Source organism: Megachile rotundata, chromosome 3 (genome assembly GCF_050947335.1).
Source record: "Megachile rotundata isolate GNS110a chromosome 3, iyMegRotu1, whole genome shotgun sequence".
Classification (NCBI taxonomy): Eukaryota; Metazoa; Arthropoda; class Insecta; order Hymenoptera; family Megachilidae; genus Megachile; species Megachile rotundata.
This window is the reverse complement of record NC_134985.1, coordinates 16723423-16748336: the sequence shown is the minus strand read 5'-3', so window position 1 is coordinate 16748336 and position 24914 is coordinate 16723423. Positions and strand designations below refer to the sequence as shown.

General features: G+C 37.8%; 1 protein-coding gene across 7 annotated transcripts in view; it reads left to right on the top strand.

Moving 5' to 3' along the window:
• Window positions 1-274: 274 nt before the first annotated feature.
• Window positions 275-24914, top strand: part of Ddr (discoidin domain-containing receptor 2) — a 277582-nt gene continuing 252942 nt past the window's right edge. For 3 of the 7 annotated variants that reach the window (XR_013037762.1, XM_076530264.1, XM_076530262.1), the window contains exons 1-2: window positions 275-474; window positions 691-1200. The gene's annotated coding sequence lies outside the window, so the exon portion shown is untranslated. Of the gene's footprint in view, window positions 1201-24914 lie in introns of all 7 variants that reach the window. The other 4 variants (XM_076530266.1, XM_076530265.1, XM_076530263.1 and 1 more) reach the window with 3 other exon arrangements.

The window sequence follows — 24914 nt, the reverse complement described above, 5'->3', positions numbered from 1 at the left end:
TAGAGAAACGTCGTTCTATCAGAAACAATATGAATGTATCCATCTTACGAATCCGTTTCAGGATAAATGGCCTGAGGACAAAAAACAAGGGATTCGCGTAGATTTCAGTGTCTTAACGAAAACAACAATAAATGGCCAGACAAGAAAGTAGAATAGGGTAAAATGAGCGAGCATGTGGTCAATCCTTATGTGTCGGGTAGTTGCGCAGAGGACAACCCTGATTGGTCCGTCGCCGGCGGTCGGCTGACGCGGCTTGTGGCTTTCGGCTCGACTCCGACTGGCTCAGTCGCACTCGAACCGCGCATCGGTGAGGACGTCGCGTCGCCCTCTGTCATCTAGTTCCTCCGGTGTATACGTGTGTGCGTCACCTACGGGACGTTTCGCACCCCACTCTCGTTTTTATACATTTTTTTTTTAATCCGTTCTGTGTTTTACGTTCATCGATTGGAACAAAACCGGACGTTCGTGCAAACGGTACGTAACTTTTCGAACTGTAATCTATTTAGTGATATTTGCCTCGTAATCGTGCGTTCACTTAACCGCGACGCATTAAAAGTTACATTTATATTTCTTTATCTTCACTCATCGATTTCCGAACCCGCGATTTTAAACTTTACGTTGTCAGCACTGATCGCGCGCCATTACGATTTGAAATAACCGTCAACTCACCGACTGTTTCTAATTTTGCAGTCGTATTTACGGTAGTTTGACCAAAGGAGAGAATCGATCGCATAACTTTGAAACGTAAACTGTCAACTCACCGGATACTCCATCTTGAAACGGCCGGATTCCTCTTTGAAAGACGATTATTTCGACACGTGAAACTCGGGATCCCGTTCGCGAATAGCACAGCATTTCTTCGTCCACTCGAATTGGACCGTTTGCGAGGATATTCGACGCCATTGAACGTTCGGTTCTATTCCCAATCGGCACAAGAACACAGTGGATACACACAGTGCGCGCGTGTTTGTTGTCGACGCGAAGCTCCAACTGCGACTGTACACGGGGGAGGGTAGGGGGCAGTGCGCGAGTTAAATCGTCCTTCGACGTAATCTGTCGGCGACGTGATCTACATTAACTTTCTAGAAAAATCGCGGCTTGGCCGTTACAGGCTAGTTAACTGTTGTACGCTGGTGTTCGCGCGTGTGTGCTTTTCTGGAGTGTACGCTTCGACTACGGACAACTTCACGCGTCTGACCGGTAAGTTACTCCATATTTATTCCCATTGTTCGCGCCATGTCGATGCCGATTTATGAAAACGACTTGCGTAACCTATCTGGTTATTTGCTTGTTATTTATCGAACAAGGCTATTAAACTATTTTTCTACTGACTGGAAATTGATTGTGGCGCAACTATTTTCAAATCTACTTTATGGTACAAGGCTATATTTCTACCGGTTTTTTTGAATGGTACACTTGGTATTTATTAACAATTACATTTAATAATTCGTGGTAGCAATTGTATAAAGACTTCATCGGTTAAGAAATTGAAAATGAAGAACTGTATAAGTAGACATTTTTTAAATTTTCTCTTAAAGAATTCTATCTGTTGATTCCGTCATTAATAACACGCAACAGTCGGATATTTGATCCTCCATCTTTAAAGCGCAACAAAATGGAGGAAATGTAGGTTAGACTTAAAAAATATCAAAGTAAGCGAATCCAAAAATTCAGGAATTTAAAATGAGTTTTAAAAAAATAAGTTAAAGTAAAAATATTACAATATTATTAGAGGTGAAGTGTAAATATTAAATTTACATATTTAATTCCCAAAATTGAATTTCACTTGTACCTATCTAAAGCAAATATGTTGCTCCTATACAGATTGTCATGAAATTATATGTTTGTATGTCAGAAGGAAAGCGATTTTAATAAGCTGCTTTATGCGCGGAATCCAAGCAAGAATTTATACACGTATTTTGAAGTTAAATTAAAACGAAAACGTTCACGATCGTTTTCCATAACGTCGCCCGGATTTTTATTGGTTTTCCCGGAGTTCCGTGTTTAATCGAAATACATGCATAGATATAACGTACGGATTTATGCGGCCGATAGGTATTTCACGGACAACACGAAATCGAATTTCAATTTCGTTCGCAATATCTTTTGTGAGGCCGAAAATTGTTGATTCGAATTGAATATAGAAAAGACGTTCGTTCTCGTCGCGATATTTCCCAGCCATCTTCTAATATCTATGTCGACATCGCGCGCATAAATAATTTTCACCATTACCAATATTGGAAAACGTTCTACAGATATCGTAAAATACGACCAGATTATAATTCATCCTTTCAATATTCCAATTTTTTTCTCAAACTTGTACTTCTTTTGGCGGTCACTCTTGCACTCCATTATTTCTTATGGTCACTCGCGAAGTTTGCAAAATTTTAGGTAAAGTCAGATTTAGTAATGCATAGAGTGGTCACTATGTTAAATTCTGGCAATAAAATCATATTCTGGTATGAATTTACCAAGTTCTATTGGTGAAGAATAAGTTCTCAAAGGTAACATCATGAGGTGACGTCAAGAATAACAAATCTTAAAGTAATATCAAAAATATATAATCATGAGGTGGCTATATGTTGAAGGATGATGTTGCACATATAGAATTACAAAGTTATTTAAATTATACGTTGTTTAAATACATTTTATGAAGAAAAAGATTCAGACAATTTATGAAGAGAAAAAATGATACAATTTATGAAGAAAAAGATTGAGATATTTCGTACAAAATGTCTGTAGATTTTAACATAACCTATAGTCATATGTGACCAACACCACAAATTCAGTTTAATTATTTACAGGAAAGCTAAACAAAATTTGAATGACTCTTAATGTCGACACAATGACGTACACTAAATTAAAAAATAAAATTGAAAGGTTAAGTAACTTTGTTTTTAATAATTTATATCATAGCGACAAACATTAAGTTGCTAGTAAAAATATTGAAAGTAAAACATATAAACAACTACAATTAGCAGGAATAATTTCTTTTCTGTGAGTTATACATCGTACATTAAAAAAGTTTGCAGCTGTTTTATTTTTGAGATTGTGTTTGATAAAAAATTAGCCAAGTAATCTTGAAATATCTGATTGAATAAACTGCATCGAAAGTCTGGAATCACTTAATTCCCCAGAAAGATCGTTTCCAGTCGCCTGGAATTGGCTACCTTACGTTTCAAAGAGCATACTGAATACACATTAATAGAGGGTTGAAGACCGTGGACGAATTTTTCATTTACCGTGGAAATTCATAATTCGCGTCGCGCTTTCACGGTTTCGTTAAGCGATTCGTGCCCTCCTCGAAGAGCATCCGAAAGCGTCGCGTCACCGCAGAAATAATATACGCTTTTGGCGAGTTCAAAGCTTTCGCGAAACCGCGGTAGCCATCAGGGTGCTGAAAATAGACGGACTGTGTTGCATCTTTCGGGCCCGTTTGGAACGGTTCTCGAACCGCGGTGAAAAAAAATAGAAACGACGGGAAAAAAGAAAATGGCCAGGAAGGGTAGAGGGCGCTAATTGGTTAATGCTCGTCATTACGGGGGCGCTCCGGTAAAGAGAATTAAAAATAGCCGAGCCCGGGTCAAAAGAACACTTTTCATTCTTTTAGCGGCCTTTATTTTTGCCGTTCGTTCTCGTCCCTGTTAATCGAGAATACGAAATATTCCGAGCGCGGCAGTTCGCTAACTGGATTTCACTTGGTCGCTGGATTTTCATGCAAACAGCCTCTCTACGTCGCGAAGTTAGACCCGCGAATACCGTCTCCACTTCCTATATTTGAATTCCGTGTGCCTGTACCGATGCGTTCTGTTTGTTCGGCGAATTCCTTCTTATCCGCGCTGGGCTTGATGCGCCGTTGCATGGAAATCAACGGAATATCGAGGGGATTTGTTCTTTTTTCGAAGCGAAACTTTTGTGCGATTTAGTTGCCATTCGGAGTCGATTGTTAGCTTTAATTTTTTGAACTCTGAATTTTCTAATAAAATTTTCACAATGAATATAAAACCTTGAAATCATTTAAACTTTCAACAGCCCCAAATTTTCTACGTCCCTAAATTGCTTAGATCCCCAAATTCTTATTGCTACGACTCCAAATTCTAATGTTCTAAAATTCCTACATGTCCACATTTTCTACGTCCCCAAATTACCTACATCCGCAAACTCTTAGGTCCCTAAATTCCTACATCCCTTAATTTTCCACGTCCCCAAATGCTCACGTCTCCAAGTTCCAACATCATCAAATTTTCTACGTTCCCAAATTTCTACGTCCCCAAATTCCAACGACCCCAAATTCCAACATTCCCAAATTTTCTACGCCCCCAAATTCCTATATCCCCTAATTTTCTACGTCCTCAAATTCCCACGTCTCTAAGTTCCAACATCCCCAAATTTTTTACGCTCCAAAATTTCTACATCCCCAAATTCTCTACGTCCCCAAATTCCAACGACCCCAAATTCCCACGTCTCCAAGTTTTAACATCCTTAAATTTTCTACGCTCCCGAATTTCTACATCCCCAAATTCTCTACGTCCCCAAATTCCAACGACCCCAAATTCTCACGTCTCCAAGTTTTAACATCCTTAAATTTTCTACGCTCCCGAATTTCTACATCCCCAAATTCTCTACGTCCCCAAATTCCAACGACCCCCAATTCCTACGTCTCCAAGTTCCAACATCCTTAAATTTTCTACGCTCCCGAATTTCTACATCCCCAAATTCCAACGTCCCTAAACCCTCACATCCCCAAATTTCTACGCCCCCAAATTACCTACATCTCCAAATTCCCAAATTTCCTCAGTAAATATAAAACCTTGAAACCTTCAAGCTTCCAAAATCCCACCACCTCAAACCCTAACCAAATTCCCAAATTTCCTCAGTAAATATAAAACCTTGAAAACCCTCCAAACTCCCACCACCCCAAATTCCAAATTTGAATATAAAACTCCCTATCACCACATCACGTTGCATACATTTTCTCCCGTCATTTTCATTTAGTTTCGATTGGTTGACCGTTCGGTCACGCGCACCGTGGCACTAATTCCACATCCTGAACGTGCTCGTCGAATCGACGGGGTTCTGTTCGCAAGAACACCTACCAAGACCAGACTTTTTATCGTGATTCTGTATCGCGACCTCGTACCACGTAATCCGGTGATTAGACCGTTCGAACGGTCCTTCCATCGTTCTCTCCACGAATAAGAACTAGGTAAAACGCTCCCGTCATTTCCGTTACGCGATTTGTCGCGAAAAATTCCCCGCTGCGATGTCGTTCGCAAATATATCGCGATGATTATCCGTTTCGAGTTTTGCGTCGGGTGCATGCATCGAGGTACGTTTGATTTCATCGGTGACGTCCACGCATTGTTTAATTTCGTTCCATTGTACCAATTAAATTACGCGTTTTATTGCGAATCCTGTGAATTCGATTTCCTGATAACGATTGCGTTCCGTGCATATTGATAACGATCTGTACTCTTTTCGGAGAGATTTGTTCGGTTTATGGTTACAAGCTATTTTTTAATTTAATAGCGAGTTTTTGGTGTACGATTTTTGATACAATATTTGAATCAATGATTTTTTGATGTAACTGTTATTTTTTTATACTACAAGGCTGTCATCGCTTAAATTGTACGCATTTACAAAAACACTTTTTGTTGCAAGCATTCACAAGTGTTAACATACTTTGAAAATAATTGTATATACATGAGAATAATTGTAATACATAAATATTGATGCTGTCTCTTTAAAGGTCACATATCTTCAGGCACAGGTATGACGTCACGTGAAATTACGTGATGTACGTGATGATGTTCAAATATAGCCAAGTCTATGTAGAGTATATTGTGTATATAGTATATAAGTGTATACAGTATGTTAGTTCAACATATGTGAACTAACATTGCTTGTGATACCACATGACACATTCGCTACCTTTACTTCTGGCAGCAAGTATTTTGTCATTCAAAAATTTTTTTACAATGACTCATCTGACGAGTGCATTTTCTGCCAACGATTCTTATGGCAGATACGAATTGATAGATTCTTGATATGGAGGTTAGGGTACTCGAGCGATTCGTGCAGGTCCGCGTAGTCGCGTGAGGTCGAGTGACTTACACCCTCGTCCTTGGTACACGGGAATACACTTACTCGCCGTGGCATTCATTTTCCGCTATCGCGAGTTGTACCTCGCCTAGCGAGATCGAAAAATTCTAGATAAAAATGGTACGTTACATTCGCCACGGTTCTACGATTCGTGCACGCAGAATCGAACTTTACCCCTTTAGAAACGTGATCAATGGATGACGGTTTTTGTTCGATTTTGTTTCGTGCGCTTTTGATAGTTCATTGCATTTGGATTTTATTCTGAATTCTTGAATTCTTCAAAGATTTTCGAGAAAATAAAATAGTCCCTTTGGAAGGGTATTTGAGTAACAAAAGGGAGAGATAGATGATGTGTTCTGAAAAGGTTTCATGTTCTATTTTCCTGAATTTTATAGCACTGAATGTTATCCTCAAAAACCTTGAACACTTATCTAATCGGTGGACAAATTCCTTTTTAACTTAAAATTGCAAAAAGAAAAAAATAGGAACATCTGCATAAAATGTTAAATAGAAACGTTAACATAGGTATGTTAAGAGTTCAGCTACGTTCTATTATTAATATCATCCATTTTCTCGTACAAGATAACTTCCCGTAGATTCGATTACACTTTGCAATTTAAACGTTGTATATCCAGGACTCGTAACTTTGATACTGCTCAGGTTAATTGGACCAAAGGTTCTTGCACGGAATTCTGAAACGGATTCTAAACGAACGGATCGTTAGGTCGGATTTTTTCAATTAAATTTCACTATGCACTCCGTGCACGTTGGACGTCCACACACGCTACCAAATTCTTAAAAAAATTGCGATTACAACCGCTTTGTTCATTTCATGAATTAATTCTTTTTGAGAACTTGTAATTGATCTATTTACAATAAAATTTCTATCAAAACAAATCTGACAACTTTCACTTATATCTTGTAGATCATTACTCGAAGTTCACTGTACATAAAAAAACTTGTAATTGATCTATTTACAATAAAATTTCTATAAAAGCGAATCTCACAACTTGCACTTATATCCTGTAGATCTATCATTACTCGAAGTTCCCTGAACATAAAAGCTTAACATCAATTAAACTAAATTTAGTCTAAATTCGTGTCGAGTCATTTTAATAAGAAAAATGTTAGAAGATTCAATAACATAAAAATTAAAAATAAGTAGAATTAACAAAAATTTATTAATTTAACTGCAGTGTTCTGAGAACCTCCATATCTGTTTCTATTGTTCTATCAGCCTCCCACATTTAATTCTGTATGACTTCATAAAGTTCGACAAAAACGCGACAGAGATCAGCCTTAGGGTCTCATAAAACAGTCAATGTCTCAAGTATTTGTCTCCTCGCGAAAGGGCGTCAGACAGCTCGGAGAATTTGCATAAAGGGATTGCGATCCGAACCGCTCTCGTTTTTCGGGCTTTTGTAGGGCCTGTTCTAGCCGCGAAAATGCAAACGAACACAAAACCTGCCATTTTCTCGTGTAATTGGTTTCTCGCGAAATGAGACGGTTTTCATTGCGTTCTACGCTATCTTACATCTTGTCGCGATTCTATCGTCGAAATGGCTGTAATTTCGAGACTTCTGTCTTTTCCTTTCACGTACGAACTTTTAGGGAGGCATTTGATTATATTTAATCGCAATATTTTGTAACAGTACGCGATCTTGAATTTAGAATTTTCGTGCTCCAAATTTCAATTTGAAGATACCTGAACGTCTGACAATTTAAAGATTTGGAGATAGGAAAGGTTGAACGTCTGACAATTTAAAGATTTGAAGATACGAAAGGTTGGAAGTCTGACAATTTAAAGATTTAAAAATATGAAGAGTTAAGAGCGTGAAAATTTAAATACAGTTCGAAAGTCTGAGAATATAGAGAGCTGAAAATTTGATGACATAAAAGGAAACTGAGAAGTTTCTTTAAGATTTAAAACTCGACAAATCGATGTAAGTCTTGACAAATCTAGAGATGTAAAACTTGACAAGTGCAGAACTGCAAAGCTTGAAAAATCTGCGAATTTATCATTTGAAAGAGCTGAAAATGTAAAACTTAAAGAGTTTGAAATCTCGGTGCTTCCGAACTTCAATCCTGCTCAGCGTTTCATAGAAATGAGTTTCAATAGAAGTTGCAACGGTACAATACAGGCAATACTCTCACAGCTCATTGACGGCAAAGCAAGGCTACAGCAAATGCATCCACAAAGGCCGATCTTTCCAGCGGATAATAATTTCCAATGCCACGTTTGAAAAATTACGCTTTTACCGGCTGCTTTATGTTTTCCATCGCTCGACGATGCAAGAAGTCGGGGTATCATCGCCTTTGAAAACGCTTCTTTCCACTCTGTCCGGTATTTCGGTCAAGCACCTCCATTATGCTTCAAAACATTCCCCTGTTCCGTACGCTTTTTTTTATTTCTCGTGGGACACCCCGCAGTCTGCGTTCCAGTCGCTCGTCTGGAACTCCTCCTCGAACGTGCATAAGCGTTTCGAGATGCCAATACGAACGGCTGCGTGCACCGAGCAAATGGAAATTTTAAGTGCTCCGACTGAAACGTACATACACGATACGTTGCATCCTAGACGACCGTCCATAAATGCACCGTCTTCTGCCGAACGCTTGTGTACGTTAATGGCGACAACCGCGAGGTCTCTGCGCAACACCGCTAACTAAACGATATCGAGACCTTTCCAAAAAGGACTCCAAACTTTTCTTAACCACATTAATCACTCACTTCATATTTTCTTCTTAACATCTCATATTTTACGCAACATAAACTTTTTCTTGGATATTTTACCCTCTCTTCACAAATAAAATATGTGGAGTTTATTTTCCTCCGCAAAGAACACCCATACGTGATTAATGTAATTTACAATTCTGATCGATGGAAATGTAACACACGGAAATTTGATCATCACGAAAGAAGTTCCGAGCGAATAAAGAATGGACCAGTTTTAAAATTTCCTCGCAAATCTATAACAACAGGTCGTTATACGAAAATGGCGAGAGTTCGTAAGGGCCGTCTCACGAGGTCGCTCAGAGGAACACGATCGAGCAAAGTTCATCGTTTAGGGAACGTATTTCCCTGAAGTTCGAAAGTAGTTGGTAATCACGCCTCTCCTCGAGCATCGAAGAATCGTGTTGATAGCCATTTTAGGCTCTGCTTCTATTCGGAATCGATTTCTCGTTACTGGGAATCACTGATAACAGTGAAAAAAGTGCTGTGTGTATTAAGTTGTGTTAAATGAAAACTTGGGTAGATACTTAGGTTAGGTTAGGAACGAAAAATTTTATGTCGAACCATGTTCAATTTTGGAGTACAGAAAATCTGATACCTCGATGACATGAACATATTTTCATTAAATATGCAAGTTTGAATTAACGCATAATTTCATCACGTTAACATTCTGTTTCACATCTGTGACTGCCGTGCACGAGTGACAGCCATTTTGTATTCAGAACATTACCTTTTACATAGTCATTTTCCTTCGTCGTTTCACATTTAATTGATGTGACAAAACTGCATTTTTCTATGGCTACTTTTATCAAATTATGTCACATCTTGTTTTCTGTGATTGGCTGACAGCTACTTTGTATTCTGAATATTAACGAAGCTTTCTGTAACCATTTTGTTGCGACTGTTCTACGTTTGTCACGCGTATTTTATGGTATTTTTATTTCGCCAATAATCTTGTCACATCAGTTATAGTCATTTTGTATTCAAAAGATTAACAAAGTGTTAATTTAGTTTATTTAACAATACTGACAGTGTTTCTTTTCTTCGAATTCCTAGTTTGAAATTGCTGTGGTATACTTGCTATTTATAGTTCCTTTACGGTACCAAATCGTGTCAGACTTTGCGTGCTCCGAATTGCTTATTTATGATTTAATTCACCAGCCATTTTGTGCTCGGAGAATTAGCGAAGCTTTTAGGTAGTTATTTTCTTCGAACTTGTCAGCTTTATATCACGAATGATATCCTTCTATTTTAGTGTCATTTTATATCATTTTCTACGTTTCCGATAACTGTTGTAAATGACAACCAGCCAGTTTGCATTTAGAATATTAACGAAACGTTTATATGATTATCTTCGTCGGTCTTCAAATGTGTTGTTTCACGATACATTTACGTCGTCAAATCCCATTAGTTAGCACGTTCTGATATTGGTCACCAATTGCCAATCAATTTTTAATTCAGATAATTAACGAAGCAGTTATTTTCAGCAGAAACTGACAACTTCGTTTCTCTCCTTTTTAATTCAATTCTCTTATATCTGCTATAGTTAGAAATCGATTACTTTGCATGAAAGCCTATTGAATTATTTATCTCTGAAGTACTTAAACACTCAACCATTTTCGCTTCGTAATTTCAAATTATTTACGAACCGACAAAATTACAAATGGCGACTTCACGTCCAGACATTTTGGACGCGCGAGTAGACACGTTCGTCCGCTCGCACTCTCTCCAATATCGTCGAAGATTCCGTCGGACGTTATTGAAAATCCGTATGGTAGACGACGAAGTGGAACGGCGACGATGTCGCAACAGCTCGTGTGTTTAACCCCCGAGTAAGGGTGCGCATATTTTAGCCACCCCCTTTAGGTATTCCTGCAACAGCGCCGTTGGCCATGCGGCTTGCATCTCGGAAGCTAGCAAAACTGTAACCAGCCAGGAGCAACACCAATACTTGCGAAAGGGTTGGGGGAAGAAAGGAATTTCTGCGTGAATTCCAAGACACATACTGTAGGCTAAACTGAACTATTTCTTTTTTACTTGCGAGACGCTAACACCTCCGCAAGTCTGTTAACTCATTTAAAACCGTTATGTGGAAATAGACTCAAACTCTTTAAAAGGTCTATCATTGATTGCGGACATATTTATAGCTATTTAGAATTTAGAATTATGCAGAAAGAAATTGTTTATACATTATTAGAGTTCATTGGAAATATTCATGGAGACTATTTTAACTTGGGTACATTTGATGGCTGACACTTTAGCCTAAGCATGAGATAATGAGTCAACTCGTTCAAATTGAGACAAATCTTGCCTCATGTTACACATCAACTCGAACATATTCATGTGAGAGATGTTCATGTGAGGGTTGCAAGAGAACGTTTCTTCAAGAAATAAATTTTAATATTTCCAGACGAGAGACAATAAAATGAGCCCTAACAAGGAGAAAAGCGTTTCGAAATTAATTTTCTCGAATTTTAATTTGTCATTAAGGCGGAGAACGGTTTTTATCGGGCGATCAACAGATAAGGCGTTAATATCGGATCAGTGCGTATCAGCAATTAAACCGTTGGTAGAATGCAATTATTGGAATTCAATTAACCGAACGATCTAACGGTCTAATTTCGAAGGCATATTTGAACGAGTGGCAAGAAGCTAATGGCATTTATGCAGGATGTATATAACCCGAGTCAAAGACGAAACTCGAAAGGCAACTATTCCTAGGAAGTTGTCGGACGGTCTCGTTCTCGAGTTAGCGCTTTGGCACGTCGCACTCGTTCCAGAAATTGATGCTTCCACGGGACTCCCTTGGGATAGGACACGGGGAATTCTCCTAAATAAGGGATCGAGCTCAGCCGCGGTGGTAACTTGGAAATTGCGGCCGTGACGCGGTTGCGGTGAACCCTCACGTGCGATCACGATCATCCCTTGAATAAACAGCCCTCCCCTTTTGTCTGATGGCTCGTCTTCACAGTTTTCTCTCTCTCTTGCCTCTTCTTTATACGATCCCGTAGGAAACTACGACAAAGGATTCTGATATCTAATACCTGTTGAAGCCAACATCTCTTACTGATACGCTCCTTTCAAGTTTCACTCTTGTTCTTTCGTATCAGCCCTTTGTTACACCGTTGCATTCCTTCCCTTTGTCAATCTGAATCGCTCTTTTATACTCGATACATTAGATACTTACGTCGCAAATAAAATTATCAGATTTTGTACGGGTCTTGATGTTACAAGGTTTATGGACATTTTGGTTCAAGTTTATACATATATTTGTGTTCCTTTTTTTCTTTAATAGATTTGTTCATTTGGTTGGAGTGATTATATTTCGTACATAAAGTTCGACACATGTATGTCTAATTTTTTAGACATATCTTGCTGCACAGTATGTAACTTTAATCTTAAGATTCTCAAAAGGTTTCCATATGACTCCACATATCAAGGTTCCCAAATATGTTATGAAATTTTTGGATTGCCAAATTCCTAGAACCTCAAACTCTTGAAGCACTGAACTTCTGTATTCCCACATTCAAAGCTCCAAAATATCTATATCAAGTACCTAGGTCTGAAGTTCCTGGATTCCTAAATTGCTGCGTCTTTAAAGACCAAAGTCTTCAAATACCTACGACCCCAAATTTCTATGTTCTCCAGTACCTATAGTTGGTACTCATAGTCCTCATTCTAAGTTCTGAGCTATTTATGTTCACATGTATCTTTTTACATTTCTAAACCTTCAAATTCACACATTCTCAAATATTGAGAAATTCTTCAGTCTCCAAATACCTGTCTTCAAATTTCTACGTTCTTAAAAGTCTAAGTTCTCAGATACTTAAATTCTGAACTACTTATGTTCACATGTAGGTCCTTACATTTCTAGATCTTTAAATTCATGTATTCGCAAATATTAAGTTTCCCAACTCTTACGTTCCTAAATTTGCAAGTCACCAAATAAATCTCCAATTTTAAGTCCTCCAAAATTCTGACGTCTTCCTAAACCCCTAAATGTCCAGTGTCGCTCAGTTTCGTTAGTATTAATTCGCGGGAATTAGAAAATTTCCCTCTTTTACGCCGTTAATCTTCGCGTATCCTCGCAAAACCGATTACCCGTGCAACGAAGTAATTTAAACAGCGAGCTACAGAGGCTGTTCAAAGTCGCGCAAAGAATGGCGGAGCGGTTTTTGCGGGGTTCCAAGCCGATTCAAAGCAACACGGTCCGAACAAAAGTGCACGGGAGCGAATGTAATTACCGCTTGCGCGTGCTCCTTTTTCATTTTCGTTACAACGACGATATAATGCGCGGTGCAAAAATTGCTGGACCTGACCATCCGCTTCCGGGGCATTATCGCGTTTTAACGTCACCGCGGCCGGCCAATATTAAGCGCGATATAAACGGCTGGTCGTGCTCGATTCGGTACAGAGGCGAAAATGAGAAAGAAAAAAGGTATAAAAAGAATATGCTGGACGCTCGGAGAGAGTTTTCGGTCGGCGTAGAAGCACTCCGTTCTATTTTCTCTCTTCCTTCTTTTTTTTTTTTATTTTACACGACGGACATGCCGTATCAGCGTGGAAAGTGGAGCAGAGCTGCAACGTTTGCGGTTCATAGGCTAGATATTTTTCGTGTGTCTTTGCGATTTTGTCCCCCCTGTATTTTCTTCGTTGCCGCACATATTCTCTCTCGCTCGACATAAAATTTTTGTTTTTTTTTATTTTTGCCGACCCGGAGACAGGCGAATATTTTACGCGAACTGATATTGCGGGACACGAGGCCCGGCCGCCATAAATGATAGCGCGAAAACGTTTCGCCCAGATTCCTCTTCTCTTTCACGGCTGACTGCACAGGGAAAATAGAGGGAACTCGCTCGAAGCACATTATCTGGGAGTGCGCGTTGATATCGATACTGTCGTTGCGTGAAAACCTTCAGGAAATTTCACCGTCGCCGTAGAAATGGATTTTCACTATACGCTCTTTTTCGAGTACTTTCGAAACGCCAGCTCGACTTCTGCCGCTTCGATGTTCTTTCATATTTTGTTCTATCACGCGCGTTCTGATAACATCGTCTCGGCAAATTGCGTACTTTTTATCCGATGGAGACGATAAGTCCCATGTTACGAATACTCAATATTTTAACACAAAAACGGTTTCATATATTTCATTTATTAAGCTATTTACTAGCAATACGATATCTCAAGAATTTTCATGTAAACGTAGATTTTACCTTTGGAGATTCTGTGTCTAACTTTTATGTAGAAACTTAAATTTTGATGAGTTAAACTTCATTCAAATTGCAAGCCAGTTTGAATGATTCTGACTTATTGACGCACTCGTGACGCACATTACATTTCAGTCACAAAGAAATTATATTTGCACGATTGAATTTGGACTTTATCATTTATAATTCATATAATCAAGGATCTGTAAATTAAAAATATACTATAGTTCAATTTTTCTTATTTGTCTTGACATTGCAACAATAATTAGCTCTAACGTAACTGACCAAAAAAATTATAGGTTAAAAGGTTGAACGAGAGCACAATATACAATATATCGCAAGGATAATTTCGCAAGCAGTCCAATCTTGATAAAGTGCATCATATAAATATCTTACACGCTGTTTTTCTCCCCGGAACACTTGGCAAGATTTAAAATTCGGGCCACGATTATGAATAAGCACGGTCTAATTAACGAAGCTTCGATATTTCTCTGACGCGAATAATTTCTCCTTGACATTTGATTTTCTACCAGTGCTTCTACTACGGTAAGTGGAACACGTAGAAGAATCGATCCCGAATTCCGCGATTAAGATGAATTTTGCATTTGGCAAATGGAAAATCGCAATAAACGGGTGTTTTTGTGCCGCCAGTAAAACGCGGGGAACGTACGGAGGTTCATCAAATTTTCAGTCAATTATAGTAATGTCGACTAACGGGTTGAAACGATGACGAAGGCGACGTAGATCGGAAGATGGAACGAGGCGAGCTTCGATTTCTCCATTATTGAGAAACTCTGAGAACCGGGCGCAACAAAGAGGCAATCGACCCTCTTTCACGATAGTTCGATTTGTTTGCAGAACCGGACCGTTCGGCTTAATTTAACGACGAGTACGTGGCCGTACTTCGTGAAAACCCTCGACAGTATCTCGTAATTTTCTCGAAAGCAGGACACGCGAAAATTTATCTTGAACCAGCCCTCTACCTGTTCCGCCCTTTTCTTCGCTCGTTTTTAAGAACCTAGACTTTCCTCCGTCATAATACGCGTTGCTCGATATTACGGTATCGATTTGAATGTACGTCATTTTTGCTGTATGAATTTCAATTTTACTTGATATTTGAGAGGACACTTTAAAGCATGTAACATGACTTCTTTTCATAAGTAAAGTTGCTTCAAATTATTTTTATTCGAACAATCTTGAAGTAGAAATTTGAGAAGGTGTTTCAAGTCAAGATACAACAAGAAGTTTTCACAAGAAGAATGATTTAAAGTGAGTCTGATTTAAATGTCATCAAAGTAGAAACTTAAAAAGGTGCTTCAAGTCAAGATACAACAAGAAGTTTTCATAAGAAAAATGATTTAAAGTGAGTCTGACTTAAATGACTTCAAAGTAGAAATTTGAAAAGGTGCTTCAAGTCAAGATACAACAAGAAGTTTTCACAAGAAAAATGATTTGAAGTGAGTCTGATTTAAATGACTTCAAAGTAGAAACTTGAGAAGGTGTTTCAAGTCAAGATACAACAAGAAGTTTTCACAAGAAAAATGATTTGAAGTGAGTCTGATTTAAATGACTTCAAAGTAGAAACTTGAGAAGGTGTTTCAAGTCAAGATACAACAAGAAGTTTTCACAAGAAAAATGATTTGAAGTGAGTCTGATTTAAATGACTTCAAAGTAGAAACTTGAGAAGGTGTTTCAAGAGGAGATACAACAAAAAGTTTTCACAAGAAAAATGATTTAAAGAGAGTCTGATTTAAATGTCATCAAAGTAGAAACTTGAGAAGGTGTTTCAAGTCGAGATACAACAAAAAGTATTCACAAAAAGAATGGTTTAAAGTTACTCGAATTTAAATATCATCAAAGCAGAAATTTGAGAAGTTACATGAAATCTGATAAAACGCCAAACTTCCTCCAGCAAAAAGACTAGAAATAATTTCGATCTAATCCAGCGAATAAACTGCAGAATGAAACGAAGTAGAATTCCCGTAGATAAAATGGTATCGAATTACGTTGATTCAAAGGACATCAAAGTGAAAACTTGTTTCCAGCGACTCGTAAACTCCGTATAGGCATTTTCTCCGTAAGAATAACGGTTAAGCAACTGGGACACACGGTGAACGAAGCAAATTTACGCCGATGAGAAAATTCCACGTGTATCGGATCGGTCGATCGTTGAAACGGAATGAAATTTTCGTAAAGCCGTTACCCGGTCTAAAATCGAATTCACGGTTGCCTTGGCCCAGGTCCTGGCTGTTGAAATTACAGCGAATCAACTTGATATATACGATGTCAAAAATCCTCGGTGACTCCGTTACCAGCCATTGAATCGAAGTAATACGGAAAATTGCTGGGTTAAGGCTACCTGTAACATGCAGGCTGATCGATCGCAATCTGTAGATGGATATTTCGTATTTCGTTCGACATAATCGAAACTATAAAAATTTACTGACTGCGATACATTGCGGGACAACCAGAATGTTACCTCACTCATACCTGTTTCAATTATTCATCTGCAAATTTAATATTTTGTTTCCTTTTAATGATGATTAATAATTTGAACAGACTTGTTCAAATATTAAATATATGAAGAAAGTATCTATTTTATGTCATAACATGTTTGATTTAATTTTTGATGAAGAGGACTTGTTAAGACTGAAGTTACTACTATAAGAACGTAATTAATGCATAATTATTTTGTATAATTTATGTGTATTTTAATAATGTAGTTTAATAAAGGATTTATAATAAATGTACTTTAATGCAGAATTTATGAGAGATTTACCTTAATCTACATGATCCATAATGAATATATTTTAATACCAAACCTATAAAAAATGTACCTAACCTAATAATAACCTGTAACAAATGTAATCTAATAATAACCTATAATAAACGTACTTAAATAAATGTACTTCCATACATAATAATAAATAAACTTTAATCTATAATTCCCAACTTCATACATAACCTCACACCTTAACTATCGAATAATAAAAATATTACATTTAATCTTTAAACAGTTATTAAACCAACAAAAATAAATGTCTACATTACAAAGACACACGATACTATAAAAGTTGAACAACTCTAAACGATACTTAGCAACGAATTAAATAACAATCTCCGGTATGCGGAGTCGAACACTGTTTTTACGAGCCACCATTTTGTCCCGAAGTAGATAGATCTGTAACGCAATCGCGGTTTTTTAAAAGTTCGATAACTATCACGTAAATTGCGTTTTTTTATCGGCAAACTTTGATGACTCGTCTCGTTAAACTGGTTATCCCGGCAAGAAAGCTAAATGTGTCGTAAAAAGCGTAATTGATCCTGAAACATACTCGAAGCACCCATCGATCTTTCTGTCTGATATTCTAATGTTTTGTCTGACCTTTTTCGGACAATTCTGGGTTCAACTTTTTCTAAGCAGTATTTAGTAGTAAATGACCCTTGTTAATATTGTGACCTTCAAATTTTGAATGAAATTTATAATTGGATCGAATATGTTTTGTGAAAAGGTTTTATGAAAAGATGTCTCCAAAGGTAGAGTCAACGTGTGGACCGACATTCTCCATTTTGTGACGAATTTTATTAAATAAAAATAATTTTATTGAATGTCACAAGCAGAGTCTAACATTAAACGAACCTCGTCACCATCATGACGTTGAAATTTCGAACCAGAAATATTTATGATTAGATCAAACATGCTATGTAAAAAGATTTTATAAAAAGATGTCTCCAAAAGTAGAGTCAAAATGAAGACCAATGTTCCTCACTTTGTGACGGATTTTATTAAATGACAGTCATCGATGACGTGCGTAGCACAGAGGAACATCAAATTATTCAACTTTTATGAGTATTAAACGAGATATCGATTGGCGGTTAGCCAAGCCAAATGACCTAATACGAGGATCCCGGGTCCCGGCCAATGACCGGACCCTGTTCTGTGTGCGTTGTCAGTAAATAACACGAATTAACACGATATCGCTTATCATTCGGTCAGCGTTAACGAAGTTTCACCGCGATCTCGACGAAAATTCACGTCGGATGCAAAGTATACAGTCGTCGGTTTGTTCGTACGATAAATCTGCGAACGCTAAACGAGAACATCGGATAACGCTGTAAATCACATGCTGCTCGGGAAAATAGCTGTTGAAATTAATACCTGCACCTTTCATGCGCTTGGACCTTAAATCGTATATCCACAAATACTTTGCTGCCAAACTTCTTGTGATTTAGACTTTCAAATTGCTGCATTCACGGATTACAGATAACCTCTTTGAATTATTTACTCTTCAAGTTTATAGACTGTCAAATATATAGCATCTTCAAATTTCTGCAGATACCTAAATCCCACAGTGATCCTAAGGAGTCTCTGCCCAACAATTGCTATGTTACCAAATATCTACGTTCTGAAATTTCTACGCTTCCAAATTCCTACGTTCCCAAATTCCTACGTGCCCAAATTCCAACATCACTAAAATTTCTACGCCCCCAAATTACTACATCTCCAAATTTTCTACGCCCCCAAATTTCTATGTCCCCAAATTCCCACGTCTCCAAGTTCCAACATCCTCAAATTTTCTACGCTCCCAAATTTCTACATCCCCAAATTCTCTACGTTCCCAAATTCCAACATCCCCAAATTTTCTACGTCTCCAAATTCCTATGTCCCCAAATTCCTACGTCCCCGAATATTCTGCGCTCCCAAATTTCTACATTTCCAAATTTTCTACGTCCCCAAATTCCCACGTCTCCAAGTTCCAACATCCCCAAATTTTCTACGCTCCCAAATTTCTACATCCTCAAATTCTCTACGTTCCCAAATTTCAACGACCCCAAATTCCAACATCCCCAAATTTTCTACGTCTCCAAATTCCTATGTCCCCAAATTCCTACGTCCCCGAATATTCTACGCTCCCAAATTTCTACATTCCCAAATTCTCTACGTTCCCAAATTCCCACGTCTTCAAGTTCCAACATCCCCAAATTTTCTACGCTCCCAAATTTCTACATCCCCAAATTCTCTACGTTCCCAAATTCCAACGACCCCAAATTCCAACATCCCCAAATTCTCTACGTCCCCAAATTCCCACATCTCCAAATTCCTACATCCCTAAATATTCTACGCTCCCAAATTTCTACATTCCCAAATTCTCTACGTCCCCAAATTCCAACGACCCCAAATTTCAAAATCCCCAAATTTTCTACATCTCCAACTTCCTACGTCCCCAAATTCTCACATCCCCCAATTTCTATGTCTCCAAATCCTCACATCCCCAAATTCCTATGTTCCTAAACCCTCACATCCCCAAATTTCTACGCCCCCAAATTACCTACGTTCTCAAATTACCTGCATCCTCAAATTGCCCACATCCCAAAATGACACCCTGAGAAAATAGTTATTAAATTGATACTTGTACCTCCCACATTTTTGTCCCAGTTTTATCAGGAGAAACTTGGAAGATAGATAGGTGGTCCGATGTCTGGGAAGAAAATTCGCTATCAAATCCTTGTTTCGATGAAATTTCGGACTGATCGATCGCGTTCTTCTTTAAACGGGTATCGTTGTTGCTGTTTCTGCTGCAGCCTCGTAATATCGTGTTTTATGGCTCGTGTAGCAATAGTGGAAACGTCGGTGATTAAATTTGTTTCCCTCGAATGATCTGCGATTTATTACCGAGCTCTTTGACTCTCTGTTACCTGTCGATATTTTTCTTTGATATCGTTTATGGTGCTTTTAACTCGAGATTTGTTGTTTGAAGGTGAGGAACTGTAGAACGGTTTGTGCGCTCCATTAAACCTTTCAATCTGAATATTCCAGGAGTATAATCAAAGGAGTGTATATTTAAATTGATGAAATGAGTATGTCTGAATATTTTTTTGCAGAGATGAATATTATTATGTTAGATTTTAATTTCTTGCATTGTTCAAAATACTGTAAATAATGTATATTAAATATTAATGTATCTTAAAAATAATGTATGTTAATGTTAAGAAAATAAATGCTACTATTTTCTTATTAAAGTTGTACATAATCAGTATTATTTTTAAGGTAATACTCGACGGTAATTTAAAAGGCAACGTCGAATCGTGTACCATACAGTAAAAAATCCGAACAAAGACTTGTACATATTTTCTCCTTTCCGTGTTCGCGTTATAGTTTTATTTTCATTTCCCGAAAACATTACTCGACGTTCCTTTTTCTTTTGTCGCTCGCGGAGGCAGCTTATTTCAGCGCGGCCGATAGCTTCATAATCCTCTAATTTTCCTCGCGGAAAAGTCTGCGCCGCGCTGGATTAAAAGAGAATACACGCGAAGGAAAAAAGAGGAACAGGAATTGCGGAGGGTAGGCAGTAACGCTGTCAATAAAAGCTTAATTGTCACGGTGAGCGCGAACGATCGTAGAAATGGCCTTGTTAAGAATCGATTGGCGTATCGGTGAGTTCTACCAAATGACGATGTAAAAAAAAAAGAAGAATCGTGATTTAAACGAGCAACCCCTTTTTTCTACGATTCAGAGCCTCCCTTGGGCTTCAATCTTCATACGTACGCCCTTCCTCGATTTTTATTATTCGTGACTCGCTCGCTTCGCACTCTTTGTTCTCCTCTCCTCTCGCCAGGGCACTCGTACGTGCACTCACACACTCGTTTACAATTCGTGATTTCCTAACAGCCTCTTGAACATTACGCGAAATCTACTCTCCCTCGTTTCTCTGCATTCTCGTTTTTCTCGCGGTCTCCAGTTAAGGGTCGCGTTACACTAACTGGGCGCGTGCGTGGATAAATTGAAGCGATGCTTTTTAATCGATTTTTCACTCGGTTTCGGAATCACTTCTTGAGGGAATTTAGTTGCGATGCTTTTTGTATGAGACTTGACGACTGTTAGATTTAAGTCTTTAATTTTTTTAATTGGACTCTGATTTTTCAAACATTAACAAGACGATGTTGTTGTTTATGATACGCACAATTGAACATTAAATTGTACAGCAAGGGGTGAATCTAAATTTATGATCATTTTTAAATCAGTCGAATGGTGGTAAACAAACATGACGTTAAAAAATGTAGGAAGTGATTCTATAATTTTGTAGAACATCGCGAACCTCATAATAAATTGAATATACTGTAATATTTTATAATATCAAATTCAGACACACAGCATTCGACTTGGATACATTTTCACATTTTTTAAATAAATCTAATTATATTTTAATATCACATCTTTAACACTAAACCTATCGGTACATAATGTATATTTAATTCGAAATTAAAAATGAAGTTATCCCTTTGCGCTCGAGAGGTGACTCTCAGTCACCATTTTATTTAATACAATAATTTGAAATGAGTATTTTTTAACTGATTCTATAATATGACACGCGTGACGTATAAACATAGTGAGAGAAACATCAGTGGAAATTATTAGTGGAAAAATAATAAAACCTCAAAAGAATTCATTTAATTTTTTAACTAAGTTTTAAAATTGCTATTTGCAAAGGGTTAAAAAATAAGTAAACAAACGACGAAACATAAATTAGTACATTTATTCTTTATCTTGAAAATCAATTCCGCTTTCAATGTACCCTAACAAAATACGTATAATAAGAAACTTGAAGTCATTTGACCGGTTTGATAGTCCAATGTTAAAGATGATGGTCTTGGAACAAATATCCGAGATCGTCGTAAAAAACAGAAAACTGATTCGCGATCGATCGCGCGTTAATTTCCTGTCGCTGGCGATCGTTTCGCTATTTCAACATGCCGGACACTTGTGAACGATGCGTTTAATTAAAACGTCGAAGCTCGGATTAGAGTCGCACGATCGACGGCTTAATCGAACGATTACCCATCCGGGGAGAAGTTGTCCCTCGATAAAACGCGAATGCAAATTCGTGACTCCCCGTAATCAACGCAATTATCTGTCCCGTCTTCCTTTCCCTCGGCGATAATCGCGTCAAAGAGGCCGACCGCGCGGGATTCTTCGGCAATCAGGCTGATTCGCACGATCTTTGTCGGCTCGGCGCGCTTTGCGGCCAATTATACCGCCTTATCGTCGCCTCGATATCGAACACTCGTATCGCTCCTCCTTCCGATTACACCTGCGAATGTTTACGCCGATAAGCGCGTCGATATCGCGTTACCAGCTCGGTAATTATAATTAAACTCTTACTAATAGTTCGACGTCGGCCGCTACACGACGCTCTAACTGCGACGCTCCGCTAACGAACTCGAATAGGGCGTTCAATTAAATGCTACTTAGCACGACCGATCCGGATTCCGCTCCGCTTCACGCCGCTACGGCGACAGCCATCGAATGCCGGCCTTATGCCACGCTAATCACCCTACGTGTACACTCCGATGAAATGCACCCTTTCGATCAGGCCAATTTTTACCGCCTTTTCATTCCCTGCTTCTATGAGCACTCGAACAATTTTGTACCTTCGTTGTTCAGGTTAGTATTATTTAATTTATTAGTTGTCTGTATTTTTTAAGTGATATGTCACGTAATTTTTGGTGAAGTGCGCTCTTTCGATTAGGCCAATTTTTACCGCCTTTTCATTCCCTGCTTCTATGAGCACTCGAACAATTTTGTACTCTCGCTGTTCAGTTTGGTATTATTTAATTTATTAGTTGTTTGTATTTTTCAAGTGACATGTCGCGAGATTTTTGGAACTTTGTGTTAATAAATTTTTTAGTTTTTTAAATCACGGTTTTAAAATTCCGTAAAATTACCTGAAGATAATTTAGTGGTTTCCTCCCTCAGTTGCCCTATTTTCTGGGATCCATTGATCTCCAAATTCCACATCCCTAAATTTCAGAATCTACTAAATCTCAAGTTCTCAGAATGTTGACCCTCCCCTAAATTTTCGAATGCAAATTCACAGAATCTTAACTCACCCCTAAATTTTCGAACGCTTCAAAATTCATAAAAATCGACAAAATCCTTAGAAGGAAATTAATATGACATTTTCTACATCCCTAAATTTCAGAATCTACTAAATCTCAAGTTCTCAGAATCTTGACCCACCCCTAAATTTTCGAATGCAAATTCACAGAATCTTAACTCACCCCTAAATTTTCGAACGCTTCAAAATTCATAAAAATCGACAAAGTCTTTAGAAGGAAATTAATACGACATTTTCTACATCCCTAAATTTCAGAATCTACTAAATCTCAAGTTCTCAGAATGTTGACCCACCCCTAAATTTTCGAATGCAAATTCACAGAATCTTAACTCACCCCTAAATTTTCGAGTGCTTGAAAATTCATAAAAATCGACAAAGTCCTTCGAAGGAAATCAATTTGAAATTTCCCTGATTTTTCTAAGGAAAACGAGATAGATTTTGCCAGTGACTGTACCACCGAAACCACGCTCACATGGATGAGAAATGCGTCCTCCCCGATGAAAGATGAAATTGTTCGATGGCTCGTAGGCTTCTATAACCTTCGACAAAACGACCAACTTGTGCCCGGCTTTCCACGCCCATGTAACTGGGTCGCCCGCTACCAGCTGGTCGTTGAACGCGTTATTGGCCCGCTTAGTATTCGGGTAATTTGTCGATGATTTCCCTTGCGATCTTCTCCTCTTAGGCGCTGTAATTTCCGGGTATTAGCGACGTGATATTTGTACGTTTTGTGTGCTGGAATCTCCGTTGATGGTCGTTTGTTTTACATGCTTTGATTGTTACCGCATATTTCTGTTCCTTGTTCTTCTTGTACCAAAATGGCGGAGGATTTTATTTCAATTCTGTCCTATGAGGATTCGAGTTGTTCAAAATGTTCAAACGTGAAATAAGTGGATCTGTTAAATTGTGAAATAAGGGTGAAACTTGAAGATCGTAATTTTTATTGTAATTTATTTTTTGTTGTTTAATTTTTGAATAAAGAAGTTCAGAGGAATATTGTACTTTTTTTATTTTTTTGGTTAGGTTGCAAATGGAAGAAGATTTTGTATGCAAGTATTTATTAATTTAAGAATGAAAGAGTTAAGAATTCTACATTTTTTATACTTCTTGTTAGGATGAGAATAAAATAAAATAATTTTGTTTGCAAATATGAATTAATTCTAGAATGAAAGAGTTAAGAATTCTACATTTTTTAAACTCCTTGTTAGAACGTCAACAGAAAAAGAAAATTTGTATTGCAAGTATTAATTAATTTCAGAAATATACATCTCTTCATTCTTCTTGTTAAAATGAAAATCGAAGAAATTAATAATTATTGTACATATTAATTAATTTTCAAACAAAAGATTTAACAACCCCCACTTTTTCACTTCTCGATATTCCACAATGTGTCTGAAAATATTTTATTCGATAAGTGAAAAGCTCGCGTAATATTCGAACCGAGAGTAAATTCGATGCAGTCACGAGCATTAACATGTTAAGTGGAAACTTAATTATGTAGGATTGAATTCTTTGAGTTGAAATGGAAGCTACGTATTTTTCGACGTATATTATCCGCAGTTGTAATATAAATTCCGGTTCGAGGCTTTGAAATTTCCATTCTTTTGAACCCGCACGTTTCCCGCAAAAGAAGTAACGTTATTTCGGTTTTATCATGCTTTATGCGAAGATTAAAAGGTCTTAAGTAGAATTAGTGCTCCCTTTCGCAATTCTTATTAACACGTTGAATGCCGCGGTGGAAACTGCCGTATGTAGCTACGGCGCACCATAATTGCGATTACATATTTAAAATACGATGCTATCCTTTTTCAGTTTGTTTTTCACCTGGCAGTAACGTTATCTCAAATTCTCTTTATGTTATATTAAAATTATGCAACCTCCTGCTTTTCGACTAATTAATCGCTAAGTGGATTGAGAACTTTTTAAAATGCAGATGTAACCTTGTAAAGCTTGTAACTTCGTAAATTTTTTACTTTG